General features: G+C 34.1%; 1 long non-coding RNA gene across 1 annotated transcript; it reads left to right on the top strand.

The window, feature by feature from the left end:
* The first annotated feature begins 9,572 nt into the window (after positions 1–9,572).
* LOC130050173 (uncharacterized) lies at positions 9,573–11,191 on the top strand. Its single transcript, XR_008798585.1, has 2 exons — positions 9,573–10,475; positions 11,086–11,191. It is a non-coding gene; the product is annotated as an uncharacterized LOC130050173 (long non-coding RNA).
* Positions 11,192–14,516: the final 3,325 nt, after the last annotated feature.

Below are 14,516 nucleotides of genomic sequence, written 5' to 3'. Positions count from 1 at the left end.
AACACCCGTAAAGTAGTCACAGCCGAGGAAGCACACATTTACTGCGTGTAGTTTCATGAATAATTTCATGATCAAGGCATAAGCCCATTTCCTGCAACTGGAACAAAAATTTGGGGATAGCTTCTCTTTATTTTTTGCTATCTTATAACTTAATTCCATGTCATTATCAATTACAAAACCATAAAATGATGGTGTCCAACGAATGATAACACAATCTGCAAGAAAATTGTATCATAAGACAGATTCTTTCAAATTTGTTTTCATTTTATTAGGAACATAAGGTGTTTTTTTTATACATTTCGTTTTCTTTGTTTTTGGCGAATGTTTGTTAACCAACTCAATTTATGTACATTCAATAATAAGAAACAAAAACTAAACAGTATATGAATTTTGAAGGATCAGCTGCGACAGATTGCTTTTATAAGTGTCAATTATACATTATCATACTGTGTATGAATTAAAGTGTATAAAACCTATTTTGAAATAAGAATTTGTTCAAAGTTTGGATATGTGCCCGGTAGTGACCATTATTCAGCAACACGAGCGAGAGCACCTTTATACATCGAGAGCACCTTTATACATCGATCAACAACAAATCTTAAATTACCCCTACAGCAATCCCACTTAGTAAAATCAAGATAATATCTAGATGGATTTATATTGACACTGCATGTTCACCAGAGACTTTTATAGGATTTTAATGAAATGGTGTCTTAACACACTGGATGGGTTAGCCACGGTGAAAGGTCATACAATGTTCAGGACATAGGAGGATTGCTGACATTAATTATTGGGATTTTTGCACACCTTGCCTCATCCGCAAGGTTACATTCAATGACGATTGAGTTGAACAAACTATAGAGCTATCCTAACGAGACTGATACTGATGTGGAACGCACCCAAACTGGGTAGATGCAAAACACCGTAGATTTGAACGTCATTTGCAAGGATTGGGTTCCTCTCAAGCTTGTGTAAGAAGCAGGTACAGTTTCCACAGTCCTCTGGCCCAGAAAATGGATGTTTTCAGTAGGAGTCCCAAAATCTGGCATTCAAATAAGAAATATATAAGAAAACCTAAACTACGTTTAATTTGATCCAAAATTGCATTGTGTTACACGACAGAAGCGTGAAGTTGGCATAAAATGCCAAAATCAATGAAAAAATTAATAAATTCAGGGTGTTTTCCTTTCAGAAAACATAGAGCCCATGCGTCGAGCAAATTCATATTCAAATACATTTTTCAACTGCTATTGACACACAATATATATTAATTTCATTTTGCTCGACAGAGGGAAAAGGTGCTTTTCCTAAGCAATAATCGGGATGAAATTTAACAGTTATCAAGCTCTTTTTGAAAAAAGGCGGGGAAAAGTCTTATTTATGACGTAATAATGCTATTAAATAAGCAACAGCTTTGATTAACTTCAGATAGTATACTAGTACTTGGCATATATTTAACTACACATGTACTTAAAACATGGCTAAAATATTGCCAAAACGGCGTAAAAGCTCAATCAATCAATACTTAAAACACAGATATCAAGCTTTATACAAGACACATTTAAAACAGAGAAAGAAGGTGTTGCACATCTCATGTTAATTTCCCTAAAGGTGTTGCATGAAAGACCGAAAAAATTAAGTTATTCAAATATATGATAAAACCAGTTGGAACGTATGTTTTGATTCAATGATTTTTGAAAATAAGTTTAAAAGACGTGTATTGACAAAATTAGCCAAAATATTTCGAGTTTAAATCAAGCAATAAGCGATTTATATGATTTTGGCGTTAAACTGGAGGGGTATCCCCGAATTTCAGAAAAACTGCCTCCGTCAAATAAAATAGATTTAGCATCAACATATTCTTCGAGTTTTCCTCTAAAAACTGTCGCTTTGAAATTTTTTTTCACGAGGGCATTTTTGTAAATTTAAAAAAATCGAAATGACTTCACTGGTATTATTTTCAACTTCACCTGTACGTTAATTTTCCTTCGTAATGTATGGTCTACTGCATGGTTCAGAGGGTAAGGTCGTCGATTCTTATATGTAAAGATGTTTTCTATTTTTAAAACGACCGGGTTCGACTCCCTCACGAACACATTTTTTTTTCATATTACGTTTTCCATCCAGATTTTTTTTTTTCTTAATTGAAACACGCTTCTAGTTTTTATAAATGTTTCATGTCAAATCTCTGTTGATTACCATGTGTCGAATTTGAAATAAGCTTCCAATCTGGACACTGTTTAGTTTGTGAATAGAACTCTCAACAAACACGCTGAAAACAGCCTGTAATGTCTGTGTTTTAATAGTCAAGGCTGCTAACGAGAACTTGTATGCTTTTTCTGAATGAAAGTTGTTGACAAAGGCATGGTGCCTTTTACGAAAATCCGTTGTGAACTATCAAAACTTTGGAAGAAAAACTTTAAGGCCAAACAAGGTAAATAACCGTTAAACAGTTTGAGTTTATATGTATTCCAGTAGCAAATTGCTATATTGAATCATTTTTTACAGGTGCATGTACTTCGAGTAATGTTGAACTTTATTAATGCGTATTAAATTCCCATATTTTGTTTTGTGGTCAGAGTCATGTACAGTTGCCAATTGTTGGTTGTAGAAAGTAATACATACGAGTATAAGAGCTTCTGGACTGTAGTAGTATAGAATATTAAATATTTAAATGGCAAATACGCAATGAGTATAAATATGAATGAAGGTCAGTTCTACGTCACGAGTGCTTGCACGGAGCTCCGATTAGGGAAAATTCCCGCTTCGGTGCAACATCCTCTTTTTAGTCTCGTGCAAATAGACGCTTAATTTTCTCTGTAAATTTCCGACGACGTCTGGTAAAGACACACGTTTGTAACGTCAGAACGAGGCTAACCAAAATATCGGTATTTAATTTGATTGGTTGATTCAACACACCTTCAAAATAACGACTATCGAAGAAAGTTCTAATAGATTGAATTTACCGTTTAAGCGTAAGGATTTACAACTAGAGTGTTTATAAAAACTTTTGTAAAAGGAAAAGATTTATTTGCTGTTCTACCCACGGGAAATTGTAAAACCGTTTTATCAAAATTACTTTAGGAAGCAAACGTGAAAATACAATTTCCAACTGACAAAGACCGTATTTTTTCTGTTGTACATGTAGTAATGATTTCCCATTGATATCACTAATGAAGGATCAACTAATTAGCATCAAATCTCGGAATTGACTGTTTATGTCAGAGAGAAAATCAAACCGAAACTAGATTAGCGCTCCCTAGCGGTAACAGTTATTACCGTGTGTCTTTACTAGACTCTCTGTTCGTCGGAGATTTGCGGAGACAGCCGAGTGTCTGATTGAAAGAGACTAAGAAATTTTGGGGACTTTTTTATGTACACAATCGTACCGTTTGACAGTCTTGATAGGTTTGATGTCTAGTTTAATTCTAGTCTATCACGGAGTCATCATTAATCAAATGGGCTAATCACTGCGTATGAATACACTTGACATAATCTATCAGTTTATTATTAAAAAGCAAAATATTAGATTTATTACATGTAAATTATGAAAATAAGAACTGCCTTTTCGAGATGATATATCTGAGCCTCTTCACATCGGCCTATATTTCTTGCAGCGTTAGCGCTCCATAGATATAGCCTCTCATGTGATCTAAAAATCAACGATCGCGCTGCCAAATGATCGCATTCTGTAATTGCTTTTAAATTATTTTCTGTATGTTCTAATGAGTATATACATGTATATATTATTCATATATACCCATATTGAAACTTCTACTCATGTACACTGTAAAGCAATACAAGCTATCTATTGAAAAATGAAATAGCAAATACAATGTAGAATAAATCAAAGTGGATCTTCTGACAATAATTCCTGCTCGTAATTTCGGATGTGCAATAATTGGCCTCTGAGGTCAACAGTTCGGGAAAATGCGGACGAGAAGCACTGCGCTAGTGTCATATTTGTAAACATGCCGAGACATAAATTCAGTTTCAAACAAAAACAGAATCTACATCGGCGATCACATTGATCGATGGAATGAATTAAAAATCATTTTAACCGATGGAACTAATGCAGATTTAGAGGAGATTCTCATGAGACCTTCTCTTGGTATTGAATTCATCCAACATGTCAATTTTATTGAAAATTCATTAGCAAAATTTCATTTTATTTAATATTACTTTTTCAACGTATAATACGTGAACGTGATTCATGACAGGGTGTAGTATTTTAAAACAAACGATGTATAGCTACTCTCGTCAGTTTCCACCTTCATATGACTTCGGTCTCAGCAACTCGATTATGTTTGACAATCATCGTCCCCGTGTCCGAGAATACGACGACGGTGTATGTCCGAGACTATGGCGGTTTATATGAAACACTCCTAGAAGGTATGCTCTTTGGCAATATTTCTTGGTTTATTTTGCTGAATTTTCATCAGATTGAAAATAAATATTAACGGCAAACTAACAACTCACCTTTATGACAAATGGGATGATTTCATCTTCTCCATCGTCAACTTCCCATATTTACATGTATGTATGTCGACAGGGGATGCTTACTCCTCCTAGGCACCTGATCCCACCTCTGGCGTGGCCGTGTTTGCCCAACTATCTAATTTGTATTGCTTATAGGAGTTATGAGATTGATCACTGTTCGTTATCTTCACCTTCCATGTAGCAATATTCCATTATCGCCTGCATATGGTTTTTATATCGCTCAACTGAATCGATATGCAAGAGCTTGTTCTGCGTATGATCAGTTTTTAAATGGAGACAGGCTAGTGACAAACAAGTCAACGTGATGTTACAGGGGATTCAACAGTCTCGTTTAAAGTCGGCATTTCGCAAATTCTATGGTCCTTATAAATGATCTAGTTTACCAAGACAACCTATCATTGGTTCAAATGCTGTCTGGCGTGTTTCATACCGATTGTTAGGCCGCACACTGATTTTTACTATGGATTACTCCGTTTACCTGATCAAGATACTAGTATAGGTTTCACAGCGGGTGTGACCGGTCGACAGGGGATGCTTACTCCTCCTAGACACCTGATCCCACCTCTGGTACATCCAGGGGTCCGTATTTGCCCAACTCTCCATTATGTATTCCTTATACGAATTTTGAGATTGATCACTGTTAGTTATCTTCATCGTGGGGGATTATATTAGTTATATCGATAGATGTTAATTGGTGCATACTTGGGTGGATAACATATCGTCAGTTACAGCTTGTATTTTAAGAAAACATCCCCAGAATAAGAATTCTGAAAATGTATGGATTCTGAGTTGGGAGTTGGATACCTCCATGAAAAATATGTATGTTAATTTTTGTTTTTCTTTGAACAAATGGATATTATTTCAGCTTTCAATATGTGCTTTGTTTGAACAAATGGATATGAATGTAGTAATTGTAATACTGTAATACAGGCTCTCCGACATTGGTTCTCAAACTTTGTGAATATGAAAGGTATGTGCTGGCGAAATTCCAAAAAATTATCACGAGGCAAAACACAAATTAATAAGAATGGGAAAATCGTTAATCCTGAGACTAAAAATGAATATTCTCGACATTAAAATCAAATACTGTTTGTTAATGGCGGTTTAATGGTCACAAACATCCATTTTATTGATCCCACAAATGCGCCATTAGTGAACCTCTTCACTAAACATTTCATCGGCATTGTCAAACTTCACATTAGCTTTTATGCTGTATACCTGCAGGAATGACCCGGTACATACGAAGTCTGAATTGTGAAAAAATTATGGAAAGAATATCAGTCTACTCTGGATGAGGTGAAGATCAAAGGACCAGCTGATTATTTTCAATATATCCGATGTTGAAAAGTAAATGAAGTTGGTATCATCTTTCATCATTTTCAGAAAAGTAAAGTTTTGATTTCAATTCTACTCTCATTAAAATATAAGCACAATGTAAATCAAATGAAGTGAAGTAAATTCTATGCAAATTGTTTATTTCAAATTACATTCAACTACATCAGTTGAGGACATCACTATTTACACATACGTGCACGCTGAGTTTGAGTAATGATCCGTATTGGTATTCATAATGCCACAGTACTTTTAGAATCGGGGTATGTCTTCCCCACACCCATGTTCAAGCAATTAATGGACAACAAGCCCCGCTCTAAAGTTGAAATATCCTCGACTTTATTTCGAGATTGTCTTGACTTAGTTTATTATTACATTTCAAGGTTCTCTTAACTACTCAGTTGAAGACGAGATCAGCCGTGGGTATCCGACCCTGAACTACATTTGTAATTTGTAAGTTCCTTTGATTTAGTTTAAGGCCCTTTGGACTGAATTTAAGGTTTCCTGGACTCTCTGTAGGGGTCTAAGACTCACGACCAAATTAACTTGTTTGAAAGCTCCTTGACGTGGGTAAAAGCTTTCTTGATTGAGTTTTTCTCGACAGTCTTAACGCCTTCCTTGACCTGTTAAAAACCTTATTTGGTTTGACTTAGTTTAAGATTTTAGTTTTTGACTGACAATAATATACTGACATGTAAAGGGAGCGCAATCTTCAAATGACGGAAATATTTTTTAAACTGCATTCAGTTATATCGTTTAAATTTTACAACTGATAGAAGATGGGCATGTATTCCGTAGGATAACGCAATGATTTAGAACTAGCAATCATGAATTAGGCAAAAATGTCAAGGTTAAAAAGAGGGTGTTGCACCGAAGCGGGAATTTTCCCTAATCGGAGCTCCGTGCCAGCACTCGTGATGTAGAACTGACCTTCATTCATATTTATACTCATTGTGTATTTGCCATTTAGATACCTGAAGGATTCCCCAGTACTAGGGACAAGCCTAATACATTTTATGTGTCAATACATTATACATGTAGTCCAAAGATAATTTTTGAAATCGTGAAAATTAAATTGTCTTCTTTTTTTCTGAGTATCAGATAAAATGTGTATACGGTTACATGTTACGAGTGTATCAAATATTTAATATTCTATACTACTACAGTCCAAAAGCTCTTATACTCGTATGTATTATTTTCTACAACCAACAATTTGCAACTGTACATGATTCTGGCCACAAAACAAAATATGGGATGTTTAATACGCATTAATAAAGTTCAACGTTATTCGAAGTACATGCACCTGTAAAAATTGATTCAACATAGCAATTTGCTACTGGAATACATATAAACTCAAACTGTTTAACGGTTATTTACCTTGTTTGGCCTTAAAGTTTTACTTCCAAAGCTTTGCAAAGTTCACAACGGTTTTTCGTAAAAGGCACCATGCCTTTGTCAACAACTTTCACTCAGAAAAACATACAAGTTTTCGTTAGCAGCCTTGACTATTAAAACACGGTATTGCAGGCTGTATTCGACGTGTTTGTTGAAAGTGCTATTCACAAACTAAACAATGTCCAGGTTGGAAGCTTATTTCAAACTCGGCACATGGTAATAAACAGATTTGACATGAAACATTTATAAAAATTAGAAGCGTGTTTCAATTAAGAAAAACAAAATCTAGATGGAAAACGTAATATGAACAACAACAACAACAACAAAAAAGAAAGAAAGAAAGAAAGAAAATGTGTTCGTGAGGGAGTCGAACCCGGTCGTTTTAAAAATAGAAAATAACTTTTAAATTACATATAAGAGTTGACGACCTTATCTACTGAACCATGCAGTAGACCATACATTACGAAGGAAAATTAACGTACAGGTGAAGTTGAAAATAATACCAGTGAAGTCGTTTCGATTTTTTTAAATTTACAACAAAAAAAATACCCTCGTGAAACAAAATTTCAAAGCGACAGTTTTTTAGAGGAAAACTCGAAGAACATGTTCATGCTAAATCTATTTTGTTTGACGGAGGCAGTTTTTCTGAAATTCAGGGATACCCCTCCATTTTAACGCTAAAAATCATATAAATCGCTTTTAGCTTGATTTAAACTCGAAATATTTTGGCTAATTGTCAATACACGTCTTCTAAACTTATTTTTAAAAATTATTGAATCAAGACATACGTTCCAATTGGTTTTATCATATATTTGAATAACTTAAATTTTTCGATCTTTCATGCAACACCTTTAGGGAAATTAACATGAGACGGGCAACACATTCTTTCCTACTTCAATAACGAAACCCCCTTTAGCAAATGCTGATGCTCGAGTTCAGAGATCCATAGAATTCGTTTCACGGTTTCTTTGTTCCAAATGTATATTTGACTTCCGGGACACTTTAAGAATCTCTGCCACTCGTCCAGAAGTGCCTGGTATACAGCTTGTAGATCCTTTGGTGGGATTTGGTGCACACAAGTTCTATTGGCGAGAGATTGGGACTATATGGGAGCTAATGTATGTACATGTACATGTCGACATTGTTTTGGTGAAGATAGTACAACAGTACACTGCACGTCGCGCCTTCTGACACCGGCCACTGTCTCAAGTTAGTCGTGCTGGTGGACAAAACGACAGACTGCAAAACACTATCAATGTACCCTTGAGCTATCAAATTGCCTTAAAAGATTACTAAACGGGTTTGTGTCCTCTGCAGACCATCACCACACCTGTCACGTTCGTCATATATAACCATCACCACGACAATCTCTTCGAATGGTCGTAGCCGTTTGAGGGCGATCTGCAGAACTTTGATGATAAGATAATTGTGCATTGCTTTTGCGTTTTTCCAGCCAACAGTAACTGTACTGTCCAGTTGTGTACATCGTTAAGTAGCCTAGGCATCCTTTTTATGATATGATAAACAAAGTTCAATATCGGAATTACTCTTACCAGATACCTGAAGGTATTTGTGTGTTTCCGTGCACGTGCTTATTAGGGTATGTACTGTCTTGCCGACACGAGAACGCGTGGAGGGTGACCGAGTTCAATCAACCGTGAATTGCTTGGCAATATGTATGATACCATGCAATTCAAACTTACTAACAATACACCGATTAATAAAGTATATTACTAACGTGTAACCGTAGTTATGCAAATTTTTCTGCGATGATTGGTACTTTCATCACCCGAGAACCCCCACCCCCACCCCAAGACATTTTATAGTTTATATTGATGTTTTTATGTATTTTTAACAATATAAACCAGATTTAAGTATTAAAATATCATAGTTACTTTAAACGAAATAGTCAATACACCCTTTGACCTTGACGACGCTCCATATTTGGTAATGATGACGCGGACAGGTGGTAGTTTGCAACAAACATGTATCCATTGTTTATGATGAAAGCAACGTCAATTTAAAAAAGCCCAAGTATAGCTTTTTCCAAAAGCTTCTCGTCTTTAGCAAAAACTTTGAAGAGTGAACCTGAATTGTCTCTTTGTTTTCAGTATTGAAATGTGCTGAAATGGATAGCCTTACAAATGCAGTATCCTTGGTCCCATTGTATATGATTTTCGTCACAAGTATGACCTTGAATTTGAATGTTATTTGTACTAATTTAAAACAAAGAAAATGATATTTTCAGTGTGTTTAATAAAATATTATTTTTAAGACTAGTAATATATGAAACAAAGCAGTTCAACTTTTCATAAACTATTCTTGCATAAGTAGTACAACACTCAAAGTCAATAAAAGCGTGCAATCGATGTCGCCGGCACTTTATTAGAAAATAAGCTATATCAAATCATATATTTTGTGTGCTATACATTCATGGACCCATAGCCTCCCTAGGCATGGTATACTTTTTATTTCTCCTTTACTTATAAACTTGGTAGGAAGCGTAGATACCCTAATTTTGTAACATACGTGACTGTCGCCAACTCAATTTTTAAAATTGAACAAGCAAATATAAAAATCTGAGAGCGTGTTTTTTAATTTTCTTTGCGTTTATATCATTTGTATTTCCTAAATTTTCATTCAATAAAAGTTTAACACCTTTTACGTATGATTTTAAGCAGTGGTGTATATATTACTCCATGTCGCCAGATTATATTATGTGATCATAGGGTCAATTAAACACCCAATGTATGAACAAAGATTTCGTATTATCTTTATGTTTTTGATCTATTTTGGCGCTAAAATATTCAAAAACTGTGTGAAAATATTCATCAAGCGATATTTGGATGTGGCATTGAGAAGAAGTCATCATTATTCTCAAATTTTGCATTCTGATTTTAGAAATGTAACATACGATACAATAATTTTTTTTATGAAAACGTATTTGCAGAGCAAATGTTACCCCTTTTATGAAAATCTCGTAGTGTACAGAGAATGAAAATATAAACATTTCTTTTGCAGAAGTCATTGGTTGGTCTGAAATTTGACAAACGTGTCAAGATGTAACATTCGTGATGTAACATTCGTTACCGAGAAATTAATTAAAAGGAATGATATCACAATTTCCCGCGTATTTTTGCTCTCTGTCTGCATGATGTGGTATACGACATGAATGTCTACTATGAACATTTGAGTTTGAAAGTCAATACGTGTTAAACTTTGAGAATTAGGATTAATTTTCTCTTACGGTAAGTACTGTTACAACAACTGCAATGTTTGATATACAATATTGATTAAGCAGATGGAATGTTTTGGTCTGAATTTGTTCTTCTGATATCAAAGAATGTATATCGTATTCCAAATATCTCGAAATTCCTCTGGTGTAAGAATTACATTGAGTAGAACGCTGGTAACATACGTTTTTCAAAGTAACGTATGCTACTTAATGAAATGCTTGATTAGACATCAAATATTGAACTACATATTGACAAAATATCATCATTAACGATATGTTTGTTGAATATCAACTATGTTATGAAGAAACAAATGTGTTATTGTTCCCGTATTCACCAGCATATACAGATATCCTCTGCAAGAAATACAGACCATGTTTTTCTCTGCTACTGTCCTATTTATGATACATGTAACTATGCAACTCTACATTTATCAATTTGCTAGAATTCAGCATCTTTTCATAATATACCTTAGAAATGAAGGGATTAATCTCTGATGATTGTTCTATGCAATCTTATAGAGAAATCATTAAAAAATATTTTATCTGAGTGTAACGTATGTTACCAGGAATTCCGTTACGTAATATTATTCTACTTGTTCTTAATTTTTTATTTATTTTTTCAGAAATGGCGCTTGTGAGAGCAGAAGTACAGAATAACTACCATGAAAAAAAATGCATTAAAACATAAGAACAACCATGAAAAATTGTTTTAGAAATAATATTATATGCTCCCCTTGTGGCAATACTGAAAAGGTAGAATGTCTGTATAGACAGTGAAAATAAAGGTTTAACTACCGGTCAAAGGCTACCATAATGATACATGTAAGTTTTGTCTCTCAAAATACTTATAAGCAACTGGTCATTTGAGTAATTTTGTAGGACCTTTGACCTTGTGACTTGAAATCCAATGGGGGTCATCTATTCATAAGGGGGCACCAGTGTTTCAAGTTTGATGTCTATCAAGGAAAGACTTCTCAACGGACAATAGCGTATGTCCAGAGTAGTTTAACCGTTGTCCTTTTGACCTCAAAATCAATAGGGGACATCTATGTCTTAAGGTTCACGTTAAATATTCATTCATAACACCGCGTGGTGGATTATACTGACAGTTTCTATGGAAAGGTATTCCAAAATAACCAACTAAAACATAAGATTCGGTATACATTTAATCAAAATATTGGGAAATTAAACATTTTCTGTATATTATTATTGTAAACAGATTGTTAGAAATGGGTAAATATGTTTCTTTCCATTTTTTGAATGGAAATGATGTGTTTACAGTAATGAAAGGAAAAATAAGAAACATACGTTACTTTCATTGTTTATTATAACAAAGAGCAATCCAGGTTTCAAAACATGTGTCTGTTATTTCTATAAGAATCATGAGCATTTGAATAGCGAAACATCAATCTTTTACTTTTGTTTTAATAGCATATTTATTGCAAATTAACAAATTCAGAAGAAAAGACACATTTGGTAATTTTTTTTGCTTGTCTACGTTATATTTCTATTAAAATTGGTATTTCCATTGAATTAAGTGATGTCGTTATGATTTTGCAACATCAATCCTAAAGAATAACTGATGATGAAATCGTTTTGGCATAATATTTTCATGGATGTACTGTTGTGTAAGTGTTGAAACATACGTTACATAATTATAGCTCTACTTCATTTACATACATAAAAGTTATCGTTCTATATCTATTGCTAGTCTTTTGTTTTCATGTTTCATACATATTGAACTGTTCGAGAATATTTGTTAATCAATTTTATTTTCTGCCATTTCAAAGATATTGAAAGTGATATCTAGTCGTTTATTTTGCGCTCTTAAAATCTTACTGCTGACTTTTACAGCAGATAATTTCTTGTTGTGTTGATTAAATATTTTCTTTGAAAACCTGTATTTACTGTCTTTTGCAAATTAGAAAAATATATGCTCAGTCAATTCCAATACAAGTTATGGAATAATACATGGAAAATTAATGTTTATCTTACATATTATCATGTCAAGGACTCGGTAACGATGTTTACATGTGAGAAAAATCTCGAAAAATATACCATACTTTGACCTACTGTAAAAAAAAATCTGTCATACTTAACTTGAAACAATTTGAGGTGAGTGTTCAACAGATATTTACCATTAATAAAGGCATGTTACCAGATATATTTTGAATGGTCGATAAACCATGATTTTGAAACCCTCAATTGCACGCTTTTATTGACTTTGGGTGACAACTGTGTTAGAAATTAATATGAATAAAAACCGGAAAATACTGCAATAGTTTGGCCTCCTATTATATCATAACGTACCGGTATATACATTTTGATGGAAAAGATGAATTGTTTTAATCATTGTACTACTTGGAAGTCCTTAAATACGCATAATTTAGACTTGTTTACCTGAACTGTAGTAACGGGTGGACGAATTACACCTTGTGATATCAATAAACTAGTGAATTTTGTGGACAGGTCTTATTATTTTTATATAATTTTTAGCTTTATGTGACTACAAAACTGGTTGTAGTAATTAGTCCCTTCAAATAGAAAACTCCCCAAAACACTAACAAAACGTGAAGATAACGAACAGTGACCAATCTCATAACTCCAAAGTAATACAAAATAGAGAGTTGGGCAAACATACCAGAGGTGGGATCAGGTGCCTAGGAGGAGTAAGCATCCCCTGTCGACTAGTCACAGCCACCGTGTACCCTATATCTTGATCAGGTAAATGGAGTTATCCGTAGTCAAATAAGTGTGCCAGGAACGGCCTAACAATCGGTATGAAACACATCAGACAGCAATTGACCCAATGATAGGTTGTATTGGCAAATTAAATCATTATAACGACCATAGAATTTGTGAAATGCCGACTTTAAACGAGACTGTTGAAACCCCTGCTCAATCAACTTGTTTGTCTACTAGCAGCCTGCCTCGATTTAAACATTCAACTGATCATACGCAGAACAAACTCTTGCATATCGATTTAGTTGATAGATATAAACACCATATGCAGATGATAATAGAATAATGCTACATAAATATGGGAAGTTGACGATGAAATCATCCCGTTTATCATAAAGTTGAGTTGTTAGTTTGCCGTTAATATATATTCTAAATAAAATATCTAAGTGTGGACGACTCTGTGATGTCTTTTATTTCGAGTTCACACGGATATATCGAATCGACATATGATTGAGAATTATAATTTGTAATAAATAAAACATTGTCGATATGTCTAAATGTCGCATTGAAGGCCACAGCAAGAGATTATTTCTTCTGACGTAGAAGGTTTTTTTTTTTTTTTTTTTTTTTTTTTTTTTTTTTTTTTTTTATAAATTCTGCTTCATAGGAATATAAAAACAAGTCAGCTAACAAAGGGGCACAATTCATATCCATGGAAATTCCAACAGACTGTTGGAAGACCTGATCACCAAAAACTACGAAGATATTGTCAATGAGGAACTCCAGCATATTTTTAATATCAACTTCAGAGTACTTGTGCGTGGAATCAGAGTGGTGTTTGACAAAACAAGTCTCTTTAAGGTAAAGTATTCTTGGGCTCCTAGTTCAGGCGGGTTAAGCTGCAGTTTTCCGGATCCTTTTTCTCATATTTGTATATCAACATTTCCAATGTTTTTGCCTTTGATATCCTCCTAATTGTAGTGATAGCCATTTTCTTATGAACACACTGTAATTATGAACAATGATTGTATGAATTCATACGTGCATTGTTCAATGACAATTATATTTCGTCTAATTCAACGAAATTCCGACAGTTGGACTGTTAGTCCCCGAAGATCACTACAGCCCAGTAGCTAAGTACTTCGTTACAAGCTTGAAAATACGGATGTATATTTAATTGCTGTGATAAAATTTAGAAATTCATTTCAAAATTAAGGATTATCTCCCTCTTGCATAGCTCTTATCCTTAGACGAATTTGACTCCACTATTTGGCACTATGTTTGTCCCTTATTTCGGATTTCAAAAAACTTCGGTTGAGTATCACTGAAGAGACACGATTTGTCGAAATGTGCATCTGGCACATCAAAATTG

This window comes from Ostrea edulis, chromosome 9 (assembly GCF_947568905.1).
Source record: "Ostrea edulis chromosome 9, xbOstEdul1.1, whole genome shotgun sequence".
NCBI lineage: Eukaryota > Metazoa > Mollusca > Bivalvia > Ostreida > Ostreidae > Ostrea > Ostrea edulis.
Note: the sequence above shows the minus strand (reverse complement) of the source record. Positions and strands in the feature narration are given on the sequence as shown.